General features: G+C 49.6%; 1 long non-coding RNA gene across 1 annotated transcript in view; it reads right to left on the bottom strand.

The window, feature by feature from the left end:
- Positions 1-644: 644 nt before the first annotated feature.
- Positions 645-11,496, bottom strand: part of LOC147691816 (uncharacterized) — a 49,959-nt gene continuing 39,107 nt past the window's right edge. Inside the window, exon 3 of the long non-coding RNA XR_015299964.1 lies at positions 645-4,161. This is a non-coding gene — a long non-coding RNA (uncharacterized LOC147691816). The remainder of the gene's footprint in view (positions 4,162-11,496) is intronic.

Raw genomic sequence — 11,496 nt, 5'->3', positions numbered from 1 at the left:
GACAATCACTATCAAACAAAAGGCTGTAAGATGTCAGTATTTTTTCTAACATTTAAATAGCTTGTAAACGAATAGTACACATATTTAAAAATGTATCAGGAATTACTCAAGCACATTTTTTGTAATTGAGATGGGTGATATAAACACATTTAAATAGGAGCAAAACAAATCAGAACACTTTACTTTGTTATGTGCAAATGGCAAACATTGTTTATACACAGTATACTTTTATCAGTATACCTGGATGTCAGTGGGAAATCTTGTGGCCATTTCAATGATAAATCTGCTGATTGCAAAGTACAGGGTGCTACCACTTCATGCTTTAGTTATGAATTTATTAAAACATTATTTGTGAAATATGCCATCCCCCACCCTGTTGACAATACTGTTAATGAACTAAGAGGCAAGTCGGAGTTCATGTGTTAGAAATGGGGATCTCTGGCTGGCTAAGGCTTGCGCCAAAGCCAGGCAGAGACCGCCATTCTAGTCAGGGAAAGGGGGTTACACACCAAAGATAACCCCTGCTCACCCCCTTGGTAGCTTGGCACAAGCAGTCAGGCTTATCCCGGTGGCGATGTGTAAAGCATTTGCGCAACACACACAGTAACATACTAGGCACACCACAAAAGGAACGCCACACAAGGTTATATATAAAAATAGCATTTGTATTATCATAAAACACATTAGATGATAATCACACAATATACACTGTGCCAACTGGCACGGGCAATATTTACAGGGGATCATTTACACATGGCAGGGCCACAGTCAGAATTAGCACTTGGTCAAGAATAGTAAAAATAGGAACATATCATAATCTCAGGACACAACCAGTAACCGCTGGCAAACTCAATACTCTGCGCCAACCTGTAGCCTAAATCATAGCAGGTACAGTATCACATAAGGCGAGAACTCTATTCTGCGCCAACCTCATAAGCGAACATATAGGGTGGACTATAATCTCCTTAACATACAGTGCATTAGGAAAGAAACTTAATAGCAACCTGTAGTAGGGAATAAATCCAACCTAGACCATAGTAGAGGAATAAACATCAGACAAGAGGTAAAACCTGATCAGCTTTAAAAGCACATCTATAAGCATAAATCAAGGTGCATAATACATACTATAAACATCACATTTCCTAGCACCTATATAACTCACACTACGGCCTTATGCCCCATAAACCTAATAGTCCCCAGGGCCAACTGGCCATCCCTAAGGGGCTCAAATGCCCTCTGTCCAGAGTCAGGGCGCGCTGCCAATGCAGCGACAGTCACAGGGGCGCACTTGGCGCAAACCTAAACGTGGCAGCTGCCCACTACTTGCTGTGCAGCTGGGAGTCTCAAAAGCAGGCCTAAACGTTGCAGCTGGCACTAAGTGATGCGCAGCTGTGCAGGCAGAGATGGGTCAAATGAGTGTGTCTCACTCCTGGGTTCAACATGTCCCCTAACAAAAGAAGGAAAACCTAAACGGTGCAGCTGCCCACTAATTGCTGGGCAGTTGAGAAAGTTAGAAAATGCGGCAGGGGCTCTCAGTGGCCGTCAGGACAAAAATGTGCAAACGTGGGAGCCCTCTAGGCTCTACAAATAACCAAGTGTCTCAGGGAGCACTCTGGCTCCTGGAATAATGTTGGTAACTGTTGGAGCCGCCTAGGCTCTTTAGAACAAATTAAGCCCCCTAATAACTCATGGGCCCCTCTGGGCCCGGGTAAATAAATGTGGCCACACGTTGGAGCCACCTAGGCTCGGGGAGCAAAGGGGGTGAGAAATGCGGGCATGGCCGTGGGGTCCCTCTGCACTCTGAACAAATCATGCCCATCGTTGCAGCTCACGGGGAGCTGTGCACCAATAAGGCCCACGGGCGTTGGAGCCACATCGGCTCTGGAAATAAACTCGCCACCCCCCCTCTCTTGGGAGCAGCCGCGCAACGCAGCCTTGCCCCCCTGCCCAGCCATCACTCACTGGGCTCAGCAGGGGGGACTCCGCTAGCCAGTCTCCCCCTCGTGGCACTCTGCGGCTTGGAGACACGGGGCAGCCCGACGGCACCCCACCTCTCCTCGGGGACTCTCCATGCGTGCTTCGCTGCCCGGGGCAGCCTCGCTCTTCACCGAGGCCCCCTCCTGGGACCCGGGACTCTTTGCAAACACGCGGGGAGGCGGGGTAGCCTCCCGTCCTCTCCCGGGTACACTCAAACTTCTCTCCGGCCGCGAGCTCTCCCGTTGTTAGGCAACGCCCCGCGCTGGGTCCAATCCTAGCGCAGCGCTGCCAGTGACATCACGGGGGTGTCCCGGGCCGGCTAGGACTTCGCTGCGGCTGCGAGAGGGATAGGCTCCCTCACGGTTAACAATACAAATGGAAGGGAGCCACGAAGCGGGGTGGCACTCGAGCGCAAAGGCTTGAATAAGCGGGCAAAGTCGCGGGGTGGGTACCCGCACAATTAAGACAAAAAAACATGGCCATAAAGCAGGGTGGGCACCTGCTTCCAAATATTAAAATAAGCGGGGTGGGCACCTGCCATGAAGGGGCCACAGGGGGAATCCCTAAGCTGGAAATTCCCTCTTACAGGGCCACAAGGAAAATGAGCACAGCGCTCCCAGGGCGCAAAAGGATGCAGCAAGGTCATGGGGAGTTTAAGGGCAAAAGTCAAAAGCGTTCTAGGGCAAGGAAAAGTCCCCCAGTCATCCTCAGGCAAGACAGAGGGGTCCCCAAGAAGTCTTCCAGGCATCCAGGGGCAGGGCCCAGGGAGGCAAGTCTTCCCCTGAGCCCCAGCAGCAGCACGCCCCTGGCAGATTCCAGTCCAAGACAAGAACATGTTTAATGGGGTCACAGCCCCTTTTTATACACAGTAATCCTTTGTCTACAAAGGTGCAGGAAAGGGGCGAACCAGATGCAACTGGTTCTGGAGCACTTTGTTTTGCTCAGCTCCCCTCTGTATTCACAAGACCGGCTAAGGACATCAGACACACCACAGGGGGTGGTCCAGCATTGTGGAGGGAAGGCCCAGCCCATTCAGGTCCCAGGTGTACTCCTCCCTCCCATCAACATGCAGATCTCTCCATTCACCACCGGGGAGACCCATTCTGACTCCTGGAGCAAGGCACACCAGCCAGCTCCAGCCAATCACAAGCCAGACAGTCAATTCACATTTACTGCACAGACAGTACAACTTCTAAAAGTGGCACTTCCATACTAGACACATTAAATCTGCGCACATCATCACGTAGCATTTAATCTCACGAGTTCGCACATACCAAAGTCACCCCTGCACTTCCCACACATCAGGAACTACCATGGGCACACATATCCCCCAGGCATTCCTATGGGGGGGCATGCCAATCTCACTACACACACTCGCACCCTAGTCCAACAATGTGTATACTATATGTGGCTAGATTTGTATTATAAATGGAGCAAAAGTTCAGTTTCTCAAATCAAACAAAATAATTTTTTGGACAGCAGACATGCTGAACTTGCACATTTGAAGGTGCTCTCATATTGGATATTTAAGAAAATAGTGGCTCAATAAAATAAAATATTTGCCCAGGATCACGTCATTTGAAACCAGTTTAGGGGTCAAGAGCATTGCAATTAGGTCGAATAAAGTTTTTATGTCACTAGACTTGCAGGTCTAGTAACATTTTTATGATTTTTCAACTCCTGCTTTTGTATGCATTTAAGGTAGAAACAGTAAAAGCAGGACACTTGTCTACAATGCCCAGTTGTCAGCAATGTTCTCCAGTCTCTTTATTTAGTGTGGCTCATACTGAATGTTCTTATGCATGGTCCAGCACCAAAAAGAAAGTGAGCAACCTCAAGAAATGGCAACTACAGACATGAAGCCAGAAGACTTTCTCTCCCAGTAATGCACAACCTTTGACTCGAGGCTTCACAAATAAGTGCGTTGTGGTTGGTTCACCACAGCAAAAACACATTGGCCCCATGAGACATACAGCATCACTGAGAACAGAAGGAGAATAGCACTTTGTTTCAAGATGTATGACATTCTCTTCCCAAAGACCACCCTCTCTCAAATCTCAGCTGTGATGGTGGCTACAGCTGGCAGTCCTCTGTGCGCTTCTCAATACTCTGAAGGTTGCAGGAAGTAGTCTAGCATTGCACTAGGTGGTCCAGATACAGCTGTTACTTGCTGGTAAATTTCACCTGAAAAAATAGAAGAGGTGTGTGAAACACAATCTATGTTTTATAGATATATATATCCATACCATCTGATTTCTGTTAGAATCACAGGCACGTTCTGGCACACACAGGACAGGGTTAGGATTGGTAAAGTTGGCACTTGAGTAAGACTTTAATCTTAGACTATGTTGGAGAAGGGACCCACCTTGATGACAGCGACTGCGGGTGGATAAGATATAGGAAATGGGTTGGAAAGGCGGTGCTGTGATACCCTAGTGGCAGATTCAATTGAGCAATTCAGCCATTTCAGATACAATGTTTTTTTCATACTTCCAACTTTACCACTTTTTCCAAAAAGTTCTACGCCCAAGAGATGTGCCGACTGCCAATATCAGCTAAGCTTACTATCGGAATTGGTAAATGGTACCAGCAACTTTAGATATGATCAAGCTTTCCACCGTATGTAGGAGTGAAGCTTCTTCGTGGAATCAATAGAATCAGTGGGCCTATAAAACCATTTGAGAAGCCAACTTCTAAAGAATGGCTTTTCTCTCAAAATAGATGTTGTACTATATGCAATCTCGCTTAAATAAAATGTTTCCATCAGCATTCGAGCTATGCTTTAGATGTGGCCTAGCTAAAGGCGATTGGCTACATGTATGTTTTACCTGCCCAGTTTTATATAATTTTTGAAATTCTGCGTTTTAATGGATCAGCGTAACTTTCAGGGTCCAGTAACACCTGATCCTTGGGGAGCCCTTTTTGGGATATGTAATTCAGTGTACGTCAAAAACTGTTATTTTTCATAGCATCCTTGATGGCTAAATACTTGATTCTCCAAAAATTGAAAACAATTGAAGCTCCTTCCTATGAGGGTTGGGTACATAAGATGCAGCAGGTGAAAGCAAGGGAAAAGTCCTATGCTTTACTAGTAAGGGGCCCTAGCAAAATTTCAGAAAATCTGGGAGGAGCAAGAATTGCGGTCATTCTGAAAAAATAAATACATTTAAAAAACATTAAATCGATAGAAGAGATATATGCATGAGGATAACTAACAAATGTATGCTTGGCGAGAATGGAAGAATTAACTATGTATCAACATGAGAACAGTTTTAGGGCCAGATGTATCAAGCTTTTTCCCATTCGCACACGGGCTGATTCGCAGAATTAGCCCGTTTGCGAACGAGAAAAAGCCTTTTGGGATGTATCATCCCAAAAGACATTTGCAAATAGGTAATTGCAATTTTTGCGATTACCTATTTTGCGAATGCATTTAGGGAATCACTATTTGCAATTCCTTAAATGCAGTGCAGGAAGCAAGAAAAAATTGCGACCTGGCTTTTAGGAATCGTAAATTACCACCAACTTCTAGTTAGTGGTAATTTGCAAATTTCTTTAAAAATGCACTTTTCTAAGTGGCATGTGGTGCACATACATGACCTTAGGGCATGTATGTGCACCACATGTCCACACATGCATATTTCAGGGGTGCAACAGGGTGTCCTTTTGGCACCCTTGAAATTGCATTCGCAATTTGCAATCCTATTCATTCCTATGGGCCTCTAGGCCCGTAGGAATGAATGGGAAGGTATTCCTTAATAGTGAATCGCAATTTGCGATTCGCTATTAAGGAATATGAAGGCTTCGCAATGTTTTTTGCAAATGCTACACACATTGCATTTTGCGATTCTTAAATAGCGATTGGTAAAATTATCTATTTAAGAATCGAAAACGCAATTCTGGATTCATCTGGCTTATCTTAAGCTCTAACTTAACCGTCAAAATTTGGAAGGGGGAGAAATAGCAGCAACCTACTCAAGTGAAAAATAAGCTATATATGATGTCTTTGCTTTTGCTCACTGCTTATCTGCTTTTATATAACTATGTACATATCTAGCCCAATCGGAAGCATGAATTGTAATGTACTGATGCTCATTTCTACTTGCTCAAAATATGTTGGCAGTTGCCACTCTGAAGAGGCATGTGGCTACTCTGGCTGCCTTTTTGTATCATCAAGACCAGCCTTTTAGGGGAGTGGCTTAGGAGCCAAATCGGATGGTTGCGTGAGCTGAGAGTTCCGCCCCAACCCTGACATTTCTCCTGGCTGGGGGCAGATATCGCCCCTAAAAAGAATATCCGCCGCCGTGCCGCACTGCCCTGCTCGGAGGCGGAGCACGATGGCCAGCTGAGCGGAGGATCAGCTGGCAGAGAATAGATGCTCCAGCGAAGCGTATCCTGCAGCGGCCCTGGAAGTTTGCCGCAGAACTGATCCTAGAGCGGCGGCTGCCGAGGTGGAACACGGAGGACCCCCCCTTTCCTCCTCTCAGCGACGCGAGAGGTGATTGGGGCGGCCACGGCGGAGAGGGGGAGCGGAGCTCCGATGCACAGCGGGGGGAGGACTACTGGGCGCATTATGGCAGAGAACTCCCCTCGAGGGTACAGACTCGCGGGAGAAACAAGCAGATTGACGGGAACGCGAGGCCGCCATCTTGGGGACTCCAAGGTGCGGTATGAAGGACTTGCAGCTCCTGGCACAATCACCATTTGAGCTTGAGGTGAGGCCAATAACCAGGAGGCCACTGTGGGAGCGCCCCATACAGGAGTGGGCCGGTGGTTAGAGGACCAAGTGTAAGGCCCCAGGATATTTTAACAGGTGCTTGCGGAGCTGGATGGCACAGCTACTAGAGCGGTGAGTGGTGGCAGCGGAGAGTCGGATGAGGAGGCCATAGGGTAGTGAGGGGCCCTTCTGAATCAGATGCCTGAGCTGCCCCACGGCATGGGAGAGGCACTGGTGGACTCCACTTCTGGCGGCCTGCAGACCGCAGCTTACTCCTGTTAACAAAAGGGTACAGCCCTCCAGAGTGGTACTGGGAGGAGGACACGGAGGCTGGGCTCCACAAGATGAGGCCAAGGGGTGGGGATTGGGGCCCTGGACAACAGAGTACATTCGGATGGCATAGAGTGTGCTGGTATGATACTTGACCGGAACCATCAGGCGAGGTTGGCCGCGTTTACTCCTCAAGGTCTCTGTTAACAGAGGGTGGATTCAGGAGAGGGGCCACTTGGGATTTCAGAAGACTGATGGGGTGCAGCACTTCGTGTACTCGCTACTAGCGGGGAATAGCCAGGAGATAATCCTGCGAACCTTGCAGACTGAGTGGTGACCAACTGCTACTGGGAATTGAGGTGGGGATGTCCCACATCAGGGAAAGTCGCACAGAGTACCCGGCGAAAGCGGAGGACTAGAGGAGACTTGGTAGAATGCCGGGGGGACTGTTGGACCTTTGGAAAGGACGATAATGGGAAAACCAAGGGGCAAGCAGGGGGGGTGCGCCCCCGGAACATGAAGTGGAGGCGGCAGATAATCGGAATATGGAGGCGTTGGAATCACAGCCTTAGGGGATGATGCAACAGCAAGTGGAGGTGATCCTGAAGGCCATCTCGGACACTAGAGACACCCTCCAGCAGGACATAGCCCAGGTGTCGTTGGGGCTGGGCCTACTCCGGGCGGACCACGCAAAATTAGCGGAACAGGTGAAACAGACTGAGGACACCCTGGGAGTCCTGGAACCAGCACACAAGGCCCTGGAGACACAGATGGGAGAAGTGCATCGTCGCTTACAGACTCTGGAGAAGAGAGCGGAGCACGCTTAAGGGCAGAATTGAAGGAATAATGTACGAGTGGTAGGACTGCCGGAAGGTGTGGAAGGAGACAACATGGTGGACTATTTGGAGACCTGGTTGAGGATGGAAGTTACCCCGGAGGGTTTGTCCGCCTTCTTCACCTTGGGGAGAGAGCGCATAGGGTACTGGCACGTCCTTTGAACCCTGGGAGACCACCCAGGCCAGTAGTGGCACGCTTGCTCCACTACAAAGATAGAGATCTACTTCTGAATGGGGCACGCTCTGTGGGCCCGTCAGTGTGAATAATAGTAGTGTGACGCTGTTCCCTGACTATACCTTCGAAGTGCAACGACAGCAGGCCTCATTCCTGGAAGTCAAGAAAGCACTCCGTGCGGAAGCATTGCAATACTCACTGATGTTCCCGGCACGACTGAGTGGCCATGGACGGTAAAACTTATTTCTTCAACACTCCTAAGGAAGCGTTGGGACTGGCTGGAATCCTACAGGTCGGGACGGGAGAAGCTGGCTGCGGCACGGAGACTGCCAATGGGGCGCCGTGCCTCCCCCGGCCACAGCGTTCTAGTAGAAGGAGGTTCGGTTCTCAGAAGCAGACGATGTCTCAGACGGAGAAAGAAAGGATGGCGGCACTTCAAGCAGTGAAGGAGATATCTCAGGAGCAGGGATCAGAATCGAAGGGGGCGACTGACACAGAGAAGGGATCAGCAGGGACGGCATCGGAGGAATCGGCGAGTGTCACCATGCCTCATGTCACACCAGGGACTGCCAATGAGTTCGCTGATGCATAGTACAATAAGACTTTTTCAAGGACTGGAGGGTGCCTTTGCTTACTGACAATCCTGTTACGCACAGTGGGGGGTGGAGGGATGGGTTTGGGGGGTGTGAGTGGGGAACTGGAGGGGAGGGGGGACACTGGGGTGGGGCTCCCTTAACTCGGAGTACTACAGCAGGAGCTGTGGCTTGAGTGGGGTATGGCGCGAGATGGTCGGGCACTTCTGAATCGGAGTCACTAGGCGCTTAGACACCTCCCCTCCTTTTGTTTTGTATTTAGCGATTCCTGGTAGCTATTGGGGAGAAAACTTAGTTGTGAGTTTGGATGGGTGCTGATTTGTTAGGACCTGTTGTGGGGCGGGATTGTTGGGGAATGTTAAGTGTGTTGTTTGGGGATGTAGGGGCTGCTGGTGTGTCCATTGAAAATGTACAGAGGGTCCGAGAGGTAGAAGATTATGGGGACATTGCTTGACTTTAAATGCCTAACGTGGAATGTGAGAGGATGCGTACAATGGGAAAGTGCCACAGGGTACATGCGTATTTGGTGAGGAGGGGGTGCACATAGCCTTTCTGCAGGAGACCCATATTGATCGTGCGGAGGGTAAGGTACTGCAGCATAGATGGCGGGGGCAAGTATATTGCACAATTTACTCTGCGTTTGCTAGGGGGCCACTAATATGGGTTAGAGCAGGGGTGCCCTTCCAGATGATCCGCCAATCTGTTGACCCAGAAGGGAGATTAGTGGTGGTGGGGGGAGGGACAACTGAATGGCTTGGATGTAACATTGTTCAGCATATACGCCCCTAATGTCGATCAGATGGCTTTCTTTACTCACCTGTCGGGAAAACTGGCACTGTACCAGATTGGCCCTGTGATATTGGGAGGGGATTTTAACTCAAAAACTGACGCAACTATGGATAGGTCGCATCCGCCGGTGCCGGAAGCACCTGTGCACAGAATATCTAAAGCTAGAAGAGACTGGCAGGAAAGGTGGGGGCTTGTAGACACATGCCGAATGCAACATCTAGAGGACCGTGACTACTACTCCTCAGCATTGTACGAACTGCATGTGCGCTTGGATGCCATATTGTGGTCACAGGACGTGCATGCGAAGGTACTCAATAGCGAATATTTGGCAAGAACAATATCGGATCATAATCCGTTATTACGAACGATTAGCTGGGTTCGGGAGAGACCTGTAATACCAATGTGGCACCTACGACCGGAGGTGCTGGAGGACACGGTCTTCCATAAGGACATAGAAACGGGAATTGAGCAGTATTTTGCAGACAATGAGGGGTCGGCGACGAGTGTAGCAACAGAGTGGGACGCCTTTAAGGTGGTGGTGAGGGAAATGTGCATTGCCAAAATGGCGGGTGTGCGGAGGACGTTGCTGCGTGAGGTTGAATCGGCTGAACACAGCTTGCGAAGAGCAGAGAGAGAGCGGCCTGAGAACCCAGAGGCGCAGGAGGAAGTGTCAGGTGCCAGGGAGGCGGTGGTGACCCAGTTAGAGAGATTACGATGTTATGATTATAGGGGGTACCTAGCACGGGCGCAAGGAACTAGACAAGGCAGGTAAGCTGTTGGCTTGGCTAGCTAATCCGGCACCCCGGGGGACACCTATCCTGGCATTGAATTCACCGTTGGGTACTCCGGCTTACACTTAGAAAGGGATTAACGGTTTGTTTTTGGAGTATTATGATGACATATAGATGCTGGTTGAGGGGCACTGATGTCCTAGAGGAATTTTTGGCTGATATAACAGCCACAGCTGGAGGAGGAGCAGGCGGATCTACTAGGGCAGGGCATTACGGTGGGGGAAGTACGCGGGCCACTAAACACATGGCGCGTAACAAAACACTGGGCACAGCTGGCCTATCTATTGAGCTTTTTCGAGTTACATTGATATACTAGCTCCAAGATTGTTGACGGTTTATAAAGAGGCACGAGCAGGGGGAAGGCTTTCAACCTCAGAGAAGCTATCGTTATCCCGCTTCCGAAACCGGGAAGGGACCCTTTAGACAGATTGCCGTATCGCCTGCAGAGGTCTGATTATAAGATATTAAGCAGAATTCTGGCGACTCAGCTCCTCCCCCATATGGTACATCTGGTGCATCGTGACCAGGCAGGTTTTATCCCGACCCGGAATGCAGCCTCTAATATAAGACGCCTTCTCCGCATATTGGATGCAGATCACAGGAAGACCCCTGATGCGGCGGTATCATCGGTGGACATAGAAAAGGCATTTGATAGCCTGGAGTGGCCCTATCTGTATCGAGTTATGCATGCATTTGGCCTCGGGGAGGCAATTGTTAAATAGACTTTTACTGTACAGCACCTGCTCCATAGGTCGGGGAACACAACATGGATGTCCACTGTCGCCTCTGTTGTTTGCGCTGGCCATTGAACCGTTGGCTGTGCATGCTAGAATAGGGCGGCACTACCAGGGACTGGCATTGCGGGGCGACAAACAGCACATATCCCTATACGCTGATGATGTCCTTATTTTCCTGGCCAATACAGATGAAGAATTGGAGGGGGCGACGAACCTGCTGCGAGTGTTTGGAGGGATCTCGGGTCTGGGGGTTAACTGGGGAAAGACATGCCTCTTCCCAGTACTTCCGTCAGCGGCGAGCCCTGCACAAGTAACGGGAATTCGGTGGGAACCAAATTGCTTGCCCTATCTGGGGGCTAATATAAATCATGCGCCTGCTTATTAGCTGGAAGGGAATGTGGGAAGGGCCTTACGCGGGCTGCAGGGAAACATAGCGTTTTGGAGTGCGCTGCCCCGATCGGTAGCTGGCAGGGTGGCACTCCTGAAGATGGTGGCACTCCCCCCGCCTGCTATATTATTTCAGGACATTGCCAATTTGGATACCGGGGGCAACCTTTAGGCAGCTTCGATCCAGGATTAGCTTTTTTTATGGGGAAACGGCAGAAGAGTGG

Source organism: Lissotriton vulgaris, chromosome 9 (genome assembly GCF_964263255.1).
Source record: "Lissotriton vulgaris chromosome 9, aLisVul1.2, whole genome shotgun sequence".
Lineage (NCBI taxonomy): Eukaryota > Metazoa > Chordata > Amphibia > Caudata > Salamandridae > Lissotriton > Lissotriton vulgaris.
The sequence above is the reverse complement of the archived record's forward strand: the minus strand, read 5'-3'. Positions and strand labels throughout refer to the sequence as shown.